Source organism: Thunnus albacares, chromosome 9, assembly GCF_914725855.1.
Source record: "Thunnus albacares chromosome 9, fThuAlb1.1, whole genome shotgun sequence".
NCBI classification, from domain to species: Eukaryota; Metazoa; Chordata; class Actinopteri; order Scombriformes; family Scombridae; genus Thunnus; species Thunnus albacares.
The window spans coordinates 1,748,603-1,763,056 of NC_058114.1; the positions used below are offsets into that span (position 1 = coordinate 1,748,603).

Sequence of the window (14,454 nt, forward strand, 5' to 3'; positions counted from 1 at the left end):
AGCTCGCCAGCTGTCCTTCCACCGCCACAGTCACCACATCAGCCATATTAAATGACCCTTTTGTCTTTTTTTTTGTGTGTGTGTGTGTGTGTTGTTGTTGTTCTCCTCCTCCACACTCTGTCCAGAAGATCTTGTTCGAGTCGTCTCCTGTGTATTTTCTTGTTGTTCTTCCTCTAATTTTAAATGTTTAGCATCTGCACTTGCAGAACATTAGAGGATCGCTCAAACGGAGCATTTGACAAAAGCCAGGAAGCCTCCGCTCCAAACAAGAGTGTTTGTTTTCATGCATTTTCCCTCTTGGTCCTGATTGCTGTCAGATGCCTTTGTGTTCCAGGTGGTTGAGACTGCAGAGGGAGAACCACACAGAGAAATAAATACCATACATCCTCCTTTATTTCTGCTGCTGTCAACATATATATTGTACAGTATGAAGTGTAAATAGGCCAAATAGCTTTGAAATGCACAACAGGAACTGATTACGCTCAGGGGCTGCTGAGGAATTGGGACCATCTGACACAGAAAGTGAATGAGATCAGAGGGAGAAGATTCACTGGTTCACTGGACTGAATCTGAGCTGTTTAACCTCCTTGATGTGTTTTCTTGTGTTTTTGATTCTGGCTGAATCTCCTCGTTGACCCACGATCCAGAGAACACTAATGCTGCTGGTGACAAGAACATGTCATTTGTAATTTTGCTGTGAGATGTGACTTAACTGCGTTCGTGCTGGAGATCTGCAACACTGAGGTGACACTTTGAAGGAATGTTCAGAGAACATTTTTACAGACGTTCATGTGGAGCACAGTCTGAGGGTTTGAGAACCAACACATATCACAAAACAGATATAAGAGTAAGACTGTATCCAGACTGAAAACAGCCCTGTGTTAAAACAATGCAAGGGGCTGCGATGTTTAAAGGACTCATATTCTGCACATTTCCAGCTCTATATTTATATTCTGGGGCTCTACTGGAATATCTTTGCATGATTTCCAGTTAAAAACTCCTTATTTATCTTCTACTGGTCCTTTATGCAGCCCCTCAGTTCAGCCTCTGTCTGAAACAGGCCGTTTTAGCTCCTGTCTCTTTAAGGCCCCGCCTCCTGATGAGCCCACTCTGTTCTGATTGGTCAGCTTCAGGAAGCTTCCTCCGGCTCCGGAGGCTACGTAAACAAACTATAGTAGCAGGATTTCACTTTGTCAACTTCTCAAATCCATCTGTACATGTTGGAGCTGAACAACACATGGAAACACCTTAGCAACCACCTTAGCAACCACCTTAGCAACCAAGGCTACAGAACTGATGGCTGTTTGTGTCTATGTCTGTTGCAGCATGGCCGCAGCAGAGCGAGTCCATTATAATAAACTGAAGAGGGCGTAGTGCTGCTCATCTGTAGTTTTATGCAGCTGGTCTACTGCAATCTGTTTCAAATGATAATATAATAATAAAATATAATAATAAAAAATAAATACCTCATTGTTCCAGAGGCAAAGTGACGCAGCAGTGCAAGCTTGTGTTTGTTTTTTTACATTGCACATTAAAATAAATCAATCAAATCAATGTGTATCTATGATCCTGTAATTAAAACGATCTCGTTAATTAATTCAGTATCAGTTCATATGGCCAACGTTTCCAAACCTGCATCACCAACTGCTTTATCACTCGGAAAAAATCAATATGCACGCAGTGAAGCTGATCATCTATATGATAACCCTACACTCGTCAACACACAGCTGAACGCACTTATGAAAATAAATTTACAGCACACAAGTAGACAGGTCTTATTTTTTGTAAAAGTTTAATTGACAAATGCTTTACTTACACATTTTCCAAAGTATCCTACTTGAAATCTCCTCAGAAAACATGGCTGGCACGAAACCACAGCTACAAAGATGGAGTCTGTTAGCAGGTAAGAACCCGCTCTGCCTCGCCGTCGTGATGCGTCGTGTTTATTTCAGCTGTTGTTAGTAGCTGATGTCTGCGAGTACGTACATCTATGCACCGATCCAATAACACGTAATTTATTTAAAAACTTGCTGCTCCAAAACTATTGATCTCCGGTAATTAGTGTAACGTTAGCCGTTAGCAAAATGTCCCACCAGTGAAAAGGCAACGTGTCCAGTATGCAAGGCTTTGTTTCGCCACTAGTGGTGCCAATTTCAACACCAGTAATCTTATAAAGCATTTGAAGACACATCACACCAAAGATAGAAATAATATTATATCTATACAGGGTTAATAATATACAGCTGTTCAATTTTTTCTTTAACGCAACAGTATCTGATCGGTACTCTGCATCGGCTGATATGTAAGTTCAGGAATCAAAATCAGTATCGGGAAGGAAAAAATGGTGTTGGAACATCTTTAGTTTGCCGTGTGGGTGTTGATTGACAGTCCGAGTCCGACTGTTGTCACAATATTTCAGCTTGGGTCCGAGACGCCACCCTGCACTCCTGACTCCAAACAGAAAAGATGGCGTCAACTATAAGCTCCAACTCTCGCCTTCAAAACGGGTGACGTCACATCTCGCTGCGTCCATCTTTACATACAGGCTATGTGTGCACACTGTGATGAGGCTTTGTGTTACGGGGTAACGTTTATATAGTTTATATAAGTACATTTCCCAATTTCACTTTGAAACATCGACAAAGAAAAAAAAAGAAAATGTCAGACCACTGAAGGTACCATGATGAGGACGGAGCACTGACAGTAATGTTACTGATAAGAGACGTACAAAGTCAGCTGAAGCTACTTCCAAAGCACACTGACTCTGCAACATGAGGAAACTATAATCAAATATATTTATATATTTATATCTTTATATTTCATCGTCCTCAGGGGATGAAAAGCAGCACATTGCTCAGTTTCTCGTTATAATCAGAAGCTTTTCCATCTCTACATATTTTTATATATATACTGAATTATCTCATTAAAACAATAAACTTTTCTCATCATAACATCATAAGTTGGTATAACAAGAAAACTTACTAAATTACTGTAGTATTAGTAATAAGTAGTAGTAAGACATATATGTCATAACGTCACTCCGAGTTACTGTATTTAAGAGACGAACGCTCCAATGTACGGATCTTTCCTGTGTGTCCTGAACGCAGCCTGCAGGCAGTAATAAGGACCTGCTGGACACGTGCTCCAACGATTAGAAACACACGCAGATCATCCAGGCATCTGGTTTACTGAGCAGGAGAAAGAAATCAGTGCAATAATGACTTCATTGTTCTCCAACAGAGAAGAAAACATCTCTGCTGTCAGCTGCAGATGCTGCTGCTCATCTACATCTGGACACTGAGGCCCGACGATGAATTAAAGGACGACGGCTTCCATAATCGATTGATCATCTCAGTCGTTTATCAGGTGATCATACAAATACCAAAGAGGGGAAAGTGTGCTGGCTGCCGTTTGAAACTGGAATCATTACAAGAAAAATATATATTTTTATCAATACTTTACTATGAGAAATATAAACATAACAAAACTATACAAATAATGAATAAACACAAATAAAAAGAGAGGAAAATAAACATATAGTGCATTATATAATATATAGAGAACAATATCAGACACAGCCATGAACTAATTTTGATGTCATATATATGATTTTAACAGCCACCTGCCAGCCAATCAGAGATCAGGGGCCTCATTTATAACGTTGTTTATGCACAAAAGAAGCCGTTCGCCACTTTCTAAACAATCTTTGGGATTTATGAACAAACAGACAGGAGAGTGTTTGGTTCTCATGTGTACACACAGAAACTGGAGAAATGAGAAACTACGACTGAGAAACGGTGTGAAACTGATACGATTGTGTAAAATAAATTGAAATATTAACTCTCACGTATTATATGAAAAGATCAAATAAACAAACAGCTGTTTGATTGATACTGTCTGGAGTGCACACACAGAAAAACATGATTCAGGATGATAATATACAAACTGAGAGGAAATCCGTTGCTGCCGTGTGCTGGTGTGTAGATGTGATGCGTCACTTGTAAAAACACAACGTATGGATAAACATAACACCATTTATTAAGTAGATCTTTCAGTGCACAGCTGATCAGAATCAGAAGCAGCAGTCTTAGATGTACACAAAAATACACAAAACTTAAGTAATCCTAAAATAATATAAAAAAAAGAATGAATTAACAAAAGAAAAATGTTAAATATATTCTGGGTGAGAGGAGCAGCTGACAGGTTTAAATTTTAAATATTAAACAGAAGGGAATGGGATGGATGTGCAAGATATTGATCAAGAGGAGGCTACACAGTATATAGTGTTACTAATAGTAAAATAATAAGAGTTGCAAAGATTATTTCTTATTTCTTTTAAGTTCTTGGCAACTTGAATCTGTGATGAAACGGCTGCTGGAGGGTTGAGAAGCATGAGGAACACGCAGCCACTAAAAACAATAATGTCTCATAAATAAATGTTTACACACAACTTGAAGACATTTGGTTTACTCTCTTTTCAGACTCTCTTTTCTTTTTCATCTTCCACCTCTGTAACTTCTCAGGAGGAATTCACCAATAATTCGCTCATCAAGGGTGCTGAGCTCTGGTTTCCCCTCTCCCCACCCGCGGCACAAACACTCTACTTATAAAGCCTGTTTGGTGTTTGTAAAGCCGACACTGAGTCCAGCAAACAATATATTTTTCTTGCCTCAACCTCCCCAACAAGAACCTAAAGTTTCCCCACACAAACAGCACAAAAGTAGCTGCCTGAGCTAGCGGTAAGCTAGCAGTAAGCTAGCTGTAAGCTAGCTGAACATATCTTTGCACCATTGACGGTCTTTTTAATCCGATATCTGCACTGCTGCCGGGTCACATGACCTCCTCAAATATGTGAACGTGGGCAGGCTGTGTGAACCAATCAGGACCCAGACTTTTGACTTGTATTTACTGCAGCAGCAAGAAGAACAGGAAGTTAAGAGACAAAACAGGAAGTGGAACGGATTTTTAAAAAAGGGGCGGGGCACATGAGGTCAATAAAATGTGAAGATTCCACCAATAGGAGCTCTGAACAGTAACAGTCTGTCACTGCAGAGACTCTGTGGAATAAACTGAACCACTGAGGTTAATATATTCTAGTGGAGAGTCTCCACACAACAGAGCTGACACCTCCACTGTACAACCAGCTGCTACACTACTGCGTGTGTGTGTGTGTGTGTGTGTGTGTGTGCGTGTGTGTGTGTGTGTGTGTGTGTGTGTGTGTGTGTGTGTGTGTGTGTGTGTTGTCCTAACATATTGAATGGTGAATGTAGAGGCAGCCACAGAGCCCAGAGGGCTGGCAGACAACATGGACCTGAGTGGAGGGCTGCATATGTGTGTGTGTGTGTGTGTGTGTGTGTGTGTGTGTGTGTGTGTGTGTGTGTGTGTAGAGAGAGGGTTTTGAGCGTCAGCCATGAGCACCATCTGCCTCTCCGTCACTCAGAGCCAAGACGTTCGATCAAACCGCTCGGCGGCGAGCTTGGACGCGTTTGTGAGCTCGGCTCGTTCTTCCTGCCTGGACGACGTGTTTGGAGGTTGTTGTTTGTTTTTTTGTTTTTTTTTATTTTGTTCATCCAGAAACACTGAAAAACAGTCGGTTATCACTGAACTGCACTTCACAGCCTGAACGTTCATCTGCTGAGCTCTTCATAGAGTGTCAGCGTCTCGGTCCAACAGCAAACACTTCTGTCACTGTGACAAAAGCACAACATGGATCTTAAAACCCCAGTTTATGTTTTGACATCATAAATGTAAAGTATATAAAGTATATTCACATGCAACCTGGTTCAATATGCCAACAGTATATCTGATGATTATTAACAGATACAGGCCTGTTTAACTCTCATGATTTAAGTGTATTAATGTTAAAAAATGTTCTGTTTTGGATTTTTGGTGCATTTTTTTTGTTTTGATATTGAAAACACAGAACTATCAAATTTAATACTTAAATTCAAAAGGTTCATAATTATTGTTTTGTGAGTCACAAAGGAAAAATAAAAGTAACAAATAAAAGTCACAGGTTTTGCAAATAAAGTCCAAAGTAAAGACCAGCATGTCTGAAATCTAAACATCATGTATTCAGTCCTAAATAAATCATTGTGCATCTTTAATATCATTTTACGTTTCCAAACAGAAGGTGTTAATTTAATACATTTACATAAATAATTCATGTTTTTTTAAAATACTATTTTTTGAGCATTTTATGCCTTTTACATAGTGTCAGTATAGAGAGTGAAGTAAAAAATATAAAAAAGAGAATATGTGATAATTACATATTTGGAGCAATAGAATATACAACAGCATGTGATACTAACATACTGATATTTACATTATAACTTGTAAATCTTAGTATCAGTTGAAATTTGGGAAACTAGAAATGGTGTCATAAGTCTGAAAAGTTCAGGTGTTTCTGTTATTTTGTCAGCTGACAAACATGTTTAATAGCAGACAAACACCTTCATGTTGCAGATTAATGAGCAGTTTGCCTGCGTGTCCTCTTCAGTTTGATTTCCCTCTGATGATTCCACGCAGCGTCCTTGAAGGCTATTTATACTCGCCGACCTTTAGCCACGTCTTAATGGATTATCAGAAGGCACTCATCAATTCTGCCGGGTGAGGGCTGACGGTCACGTTGGCGCCGAACATTAAAGTTTTGGAGTGATTTGTTCGGCGCTTTCTGCTCATAGAAAAACACACAGAGGCGGCGCAGCTCTCCTCCAAAAAAAGGCCCCGAAGACACGAGGAACGGCAGCCAAGTGACGGCGAGGCGGACGCCTGATGCCAAAAGTGCCGCGGTTCTTCCCCCTAAAACAAGATATTGTGCAATATGTGTTGGCATTTGAGCGGACAGGCGGGGCTGGTAGCCAGAGAGACCCCGGCTGTGCTGATGTCCATCTTGGCACATCACAGCCGATCAGGAAGAGTGGCGGCGAGTGGCGGCCAAGCCTGTCATCCTCATGTCCTCTGACAGCCAGGATTCCTCCTACATACACTGACAACACCCCTCCTCCCCCCACCCCCTCCCCTCCCCCCCACCCTGCTTTTTCAAAACACACCCGAACCTCCCTCCTCCACCTCGTCCCCTTCCCGCCGGACCGACAGGGTTCCTCTGCGTTCACCGCCAAACACGCCGCGACGCTCTAACAGCATGTTAAAGATTCTACATCCCTCCGAACTCCACATTCCTCCGTGTCAGCGGAGAAGAAGACGAACAAAGCAACAAAGAAGAGCGTCGGTTTGGTTTCAGACAAAAAGGGTCAAAGGTCAAAGGTTGTTCAACGTATGTGGATGCTATTTCTGGTATTTTAAATAGTTATATACATCTAGAAAGTAATACATTATGAAATATGTCATATTGTGCTTTCCACATTAATGTCAGTCTAATAAAAATAGAAATTAACCCTTTACAGTAAAGTCAAAGACAAACCTCCAACAGTAATCCAGCGGTTCAGAGAATTATTATTATTAAAAGGTTTAACCAATAGAAAGCCTCACTTTAAAGGGAAATAACACTTTTTTTTAGTTCATTAACCATATGAAATTTCAGACTTTCTACAGAGGGGAGGATTAACCTTCACAGTGAATCCCATCTTAATAAAAACTGAGTAAAATTCCCGTTTTTTTTCTCTTCTGTATCTCTGAAAACTAGCAGCTTAATACTGGATTATATTAATCTTTACATGTATGTTGTTACATGTTGCTGTCATGATTTTTTTATTGTTGTTGTTTTTTTATGTGTGTGTGTTTTAAAAATTAACACAATATATACAAAATAAAAAAGTAGAAATGTAAATTACTGTAGTTTTGACACACTTTGACAACTCTACTTAAAAATTACATTTAGTCTTCATTGATACTTTATGATTATATTATATATATATTTTGTTATCTATTATATCTAATCTATAATATTTGATTGTTCAATTCTAGCACTTTAAAAAAAAACAAGAGATTACATGACGTTTGTTTTAACCTGTAAAATGTGAAGAAGAGGAGTTCACAGTGTCTTCCTCTCTGGCTGCAGGTACAACCTCCTATCAGTCAGTCAGGTAGTAGCCTGACAGGTAAAACTCAGGGCAACGAAACTGGTTTATTGTGGTGAGCTCACAGTGATGACTGACAGCGACTCAGATGGGCGTTTTTATCGCCGCCTCTTTTCTGTCATCTGGATTTTTCGACAGCTGGACAGTCAGAAGAATCTGTTCAGAGAAAATCTAATAAGTCACTAAACTGTAGAAGTAATGATAACAGATTTGAAATGTGAGGGGGACCCGTCTCCTCCTGATTCCCCTCTTCATATTTCCCTTTTAAAAGTTGACCCACATTACATATCTATGGGACATATGTGATATATGTGCGGTAAACGCTCCTACATACTGTGATTTTTCGTTGTTCCAGACAAAGGTCGACAGTTGTGAGACAAACATTGGTCATTAAACACAAAACTGTGCTCATAGATCTCACTGTAAGACACCGATATGTCTGAAATTTCAAGTCAAATTCTCACATTGCATGAAATAATGCGAGAAAAAAATGGCTAAAGCCTTTTTATAGTGTTGCCACATTTTCAAAACATATGAGCGGTGCAGATGGATGAAAGGAGCTGATGACAGTTTCCATCATAGTGCTACGATTCAGCCCACATTAACCGAACAATCTGACATCCTGCAGGACTGATATTATACAGATTAACACCAACATTTTATTAAACTCATTCTACACAAGATGACATGCAATAAACCTGCAGGATTGCAGTTAAATTGTAAAAGTAAATTCAATTATCTAACCAATGTGCCTCATGGTGTATTGACTTCTGTTTCTGTTCATTTCTGTCTGTTCAGTAAAGTTATATTAACTGTAAGTAGTGAAAACTACAAAGGTAAAATGAATTTGATGTTCCCCATCTCTGTGAAAGATGCAGGACTGATGTTCTTTGTAACGACACACAGAGAGCATGAGACATCAATTAAAACACCCTTAAATCAATATTGACGGAGCTTTTTGAGGTTCTTACCCTCTCAGGCCGAAGCGGCGTCTCTGGCTTGAGAGACGGCGGCTGGCAGCGCCGCTCGTCCTGGCAGCTCTGCAGCGTTTCTCCAGCCAGCACGCGAGAGCCTCGGCCAGCAGCAAGACAACAAACGCTTCGCCATAGTTTCTCTGCAAAGTGGAGCTTTCACCTGCGTCGAGAAGCCAGAAATCAGCTGCTGGCTTATCAAACGCTTGTAGAAAATCAACATGCATTTTTAATATTATGGGTGATAACAGTAAAAGATGATTGTTCTGCTCTATAGTGGGATTTGAGTATTTTCAGTCTTCCCGCCTGCTTGTTAAATGACACACTGCTGCAGGAAAATCACACAATCAGCCTCACATACACTAACAGTTACTACCTGGAGCTGACTAAACCACCAGTGAGGGAGCTCATATATACATTCATATCAACACACAATGAGCCCAATAAATATTTGTAGTTTTCAAGAGATTTGTACACAAATAAACACAAAATCACAGAACCAAACATCTACATAACCACTGCTTTCATTGATGTTATCTTGTCTACAGCTCTGGTTTTACATATCGTGCCAGACAGAGAAGCATAACGAGGCCTTGTTTGAGGTGGTCACATGATTTTTGGCGTGGTGAAGCGAGGCATCGAAACATCTTTCCGCAATACTTTTGCTTTGACATCACTACCATGTAACAGAGATTCTCCATCCACAGCAAAAGTTAGATAGCTTAGAGGTTATCAACCTTTTATAACTTCAGGACCACCTTCCCAAATAAATGAGGAATGACACAAAAAGGAGAAAAAATAAACTGGGCTGTAATAAATAAATATTCTGCTAACCCTCAGTGAGACACTTTGGGTTCTCTTGTGGAAAATAATGAGATCAAGTCGTGGTGGGACGGGTGAGAAGCTGATACGCAGAGTAGCATTCCAAGTTGCTTTCAGTTTGTTCCTTGCATTTGATTTTGTGACAGTCACAATGGAAAACTCTGACTCACATAAATACGTGGTGGTGAAAGGCAACCGAAATTTGATTGCCCCGTTTTGACCGAGAGGGATATTGACTGGCAGCCAGTATCCAGAATGAAGGAGGATCAATCTGTGTGAGCTGAAGCTTCAGGCTGCTGTGTGCTGATAGTTCCATCGGTTTATTTTCCAACACAGTGGATAGAGCCATGTCTTCTTGAAGCAGCATCCACAGAGAAAGGGTCCAAAATCAGAAGGGTTCCAAGTCGTGGATCCTCTGGGACGTCTGCAAGGTTCATTTCTGTATTTCATTACAGTATTAAAACAATGAGACAAGGAACAATTAAACCACTGCTGCTGTAAAATGTTACTAAAGGAGATGGACAGCAGATGTTTACTATATTTTACCATTAACCCACAAGCCATAAAGTGTGCAGCTAGCTTACTTATGTAGCTAACGTGTCCCATTTGAGGTATCCACATAAGCTACCTAGCTTGCTTATGTGTCTAATGTTTGCTATATAAACTAGCTAATCAATGAGACCCTATGGACAGCTGCTGTTTGCTATGTTAAAGAGTTGTTAAGTGTGAGAGGACGCTGATTGCTGAAGTGTTTTTCCTCATTTCAAATGTTTCTTTAATTGATCTCCTTGATGTTACTGAACGTAGAGACTCAGGACTCTCCTGGATAATGTAACGATCCTACAGGTTTATATTCTGGCGCCAGTTTACATTATTTACACTTTGGTCTAAAATAGGTTTTCTCAACATCATAATCTTTAGCTTCTGCCCACTGTTAGCGACGCACATTACCAAATTTTAAGCTCTTTGATTGGCTGTTTGTTGCTGAAATGCACCTTTCATGTTGATCCGAACTGTAGAGGAGAGAAAACTGAGTCATTGACAGTCTGAGAGAAACACAGACGGGATTTTTAATACTGGAACCAGGGGCGCTCGAAATATCTCCCACTTCACAACACTATTAAGGCATTAGCTAGGAATTGTTAATGGGCTAAAGTTTGCTAAATAAGCTGGCTAGGAAACTGTGCAGCTAGCTTGCTTATGCGGTTAATGCTTGCTTGATAAGCTAGCTAGTTAATGAGACAGCTGTCGTTTGCTGTGTTATACATTAAAACACCAGCAAAGAAACTTTGCAGCTAGTTACTTCATGTGGCTAACTACCACACAAGGTAGCCATATAAGCTACTTTCGAATTAACTGTTTCACACATCTTTGTATCTTCGGGGCCTTTCATGCCATTTGCTCAACTGATATTTAATATTTAAAAACTTGCGTTATTACGTTTGCTAGCCAGCAGTCCTCTTCCCTTTGTTTTGCTGTTGCATTGTGCGTTACCTCCAACTGTTAATCTGTGTTCAAGGCGTATCACGACAACATGTGGTCATCATGGATGTATGAAGAGAACTGGACCATCGTTTGGAGGCGAGGCTCCGTTCATTCTTATGAAAGTTGCTCAGTGGTGCATGAAGCCAAAAAAGCCGCTTCTCACTGTAAAGAAATAACCAGATGTTGCTCATGCTTCCTGATTGTTGGGCCCATAGAGCATGCTCAGTAGAAACTAGCCCTTCACTCACTTCAACAGGGATAAAATAATTTAATCCTCGGTTCTTCTAGACTTTCCAAATGTCATCGGACCGAATGGATCAAATTCTCATAGTGAAGCAAGTCATTTCACGGTGGTTGTGACGCTCAAAAGAATGTATCCACCATTTTACAGCTGCTCCTTTTCCCATGATTGTGAGCAGGAAAAATGCTTTTGGGCCCAAGGCGGACCCGGAAGTTTTAATTCCACGGTTTGGCCACTATATCCAATTGGCTTCAAAGCCTGGAGCACTTCCTGGAGGCTCCCACACAAAACGGCTACATAAAATACATACACAGGATGCATTAAAGAAATGTGTTTTAGGAGCTTGTTCTGTCTGCTCTGGGTTCAGATGTTTCAGATAGACATCAGTTTTATCTGTGTCCACCACTGAGACAGGTCTAGGACATGTTTAGTCTAGCTTAGCACAGAGACGAAGCATGGTTGCCTGCTAGCCTAGCTCCATTTTAAAAAATACCCCTTTCAACAATTTCAAATTATGCAAACATACAACAAATGTTATGATTATGCTGCAGTTGGGATGAATATTTGGGTAAACTCCAGCTGGAACACAGTTTTGTCTTTATTATCACTTCAATTTGGGAATATCTGCACGCTTTTCTGTCAGATAACGATACCACCTGAAGGGTATTTAAACTGTTTTCTCAGGAAATGTATTTTTACCCCTTCACTGATGAAGTCACTGCCAAAGATTTTGACGTTTTTAAAATGAAACATCTGCATTTCTTTTAACTTATAGCATCTTCTGTTACAGAACTGATGTTATTCAGACCACAGGACACATTTGCATGAAACACTTTTCCCTCCAGTGAAACCTTTGTTGTTATCTGTGGAAAAGAATCTGCACAAGAATGTCTTATTTACTGTCAGCTGGATCAAGTGCAGAAGGGAAGGAGGCTGGCCACTTTCTATCTCCTGTAATGAGGAGGGCCAATAATTTGAAATGGTGGTTTTTGGACGTGTGTGTGTATGTGTGTGTGTGTGTGTGTGTGTGTGTGTGTGTGTGTGTGTGTTGGGGGGGGTTCGGGTGAAAGCTGGATCTAAGATTTCCCCTTCTTCATATAATGCCTCCTTTGTTGTGACTGCAGATTAGAGACTGGAACTGAAGTTCACAAAATACCTGCTTTCCCCTGAGTGGGCTGCCTGAAAGCTCACTTTTATTCCTCCTACCTTTTGAAATGTTCCTCTGGAGGCAGCTCCAGCAGCCGGCCGGGGCCAGGTGGCTTTCATCTGCTGATTTAGTCGAAGTCGGCGACTCGCACTCGCTGCCTGAATTAGCCTGTCCATCTTGACGACAATACTGTCGAATCTTCTTTGATATACGATCGCCTGCCAGTTGTGATGGGAAATCTTCAGCTGTGATTTGTGTATAATAAGCTCAGGTTTTTCCCCCCACTGCTCTTCTTAGTCTGACTTCAAGCACACAGTTGTTTTCAGCAGCTTTTCCACGCCGCCATCACGTCATGGTTGAATCTCCAGTCCTCAAACCTTCAGCAGCTGACAAGGCAGTATAGCTATAGCTACAGTATAGTTACAGTATAACTACAGTATAGTTATAGTATAACTACAGTATAGTTATAGTATAACTATAGTATAACTACAGTATAGTTACAGTATAACTACAGTATAGCTACAGTATAACTACAGTATAGTTATAGTATAACTATAGTATAACTACAATATAGTTACAGTATAACTACAGCACAGTTACAGTACAACTATAATATAACTACAGTATAACTACAGTATAGTTACAGTACAACTATAATATAACTACAGTATAACTACAGCATAACCACAGTATAACTACAGTATAGTTATAGTATAACTATAGTATAACTACAATATAGTTACAGTATAACTACAGTATAGTTACAGTGTAACTACAGTATAGCTACAGTATAGTTACAGTATAACTACAGTATAATTACAGTATAACTGCAGTATAACTGCAGTATAACTACAGTATAGTTATAGTATAACTGCAGTATAGCTACAGTATAGTTACAGTATAATTACATTATAACTGCAGTATAACTACATTATAACTGCAGTATAACTACAGTATAACTGCAGTATAACTACAGTATAACTACAGTATAGTTATAGTATAACTGTAGTATAACTACAGTATAACTACAGTATAACTATAGTATAGTTATAGTATAACTGCAGTATAACTACAGTATAACTACAGCATAACTACAGTATTGTGATAGTATAACTGCAGTATAACTACAGTATAACTACAGCATAACCGCAGTATAACTACAGTATAGTTATAGTATAACTATAGTATAACTACAATATAGTTACAGTATAACTACAGTATAGTTATAGTATAACTATAATATAACTACAGTATAACTACAGCATAACCACAGTATAACTACAGTATAGTTATAGTATAACTATAGTATAACTACAATATAGTTACAGTATAACTACAGTATAGTTATAGTATAACTACAGTATAGTTACAGTGTAACTACAGTATAATTACAGTATAACTGCAGTATAACTGCAGTATAACTGCAGTATAACTACAGTATAGTTATAGTATAACTGCAGTATAGCTACAGTATAGTTACAGTATAATTACAGTATAACTACAGTATAACTACATTATAACTGCAGTATAACTACAGTATAACTGCAGTATAACTACAGTATAACTACAGTATAGTTATAGTATAACTGCAGTATAACTACAGTATAACTACAGTATAACTATAGTATAGTTATAGTATAACTGCAATATACCTACAGTATAACTACAGCATAACTACAGTATTGTGATAGTATAACTGCAGTATAACTACAGTATAGTTACAGCATAACTACAGTATAACTACACCAT

At 39.3% G+C, this 14,454-nt stretch overlaps 1 long non-coding RNA gene across 3 annotated transcripts; it reads right to left on the bottom strand.

Moving 5' to 3' along the window:
* Positions 1-79: 79 nt before the first annotated feature.
* LOC122988340 lies at positions 80-11,512 on the bottom strand. Of its 3 annotated transcripts, none has more exons than XR_006404775.1 (3): positions 11,327-11,512; positions 9,011-9,173; positions 80-344 (listed from the first exon to the last, which is right to left on the bottom strand). It is a non-coding gene; the product is annotated as an uncharacterized LOC122988340 (long non-coding RNA). The 3 variants fall into 3 exon arrangements; XR_006404774.1 differs by lacking the exon at positions 11,327-11,512 and adding an exon at positions 10,003-10,428; XR_006404773.1 differs by lacking the exons at positions 9,011-9,173; positions 11,327-11,512 and adding exons at positions 714-803; positions 1,817-2,577.
* Positions 11,513-14,454: the final 2,942 nt, after the last annotated feature.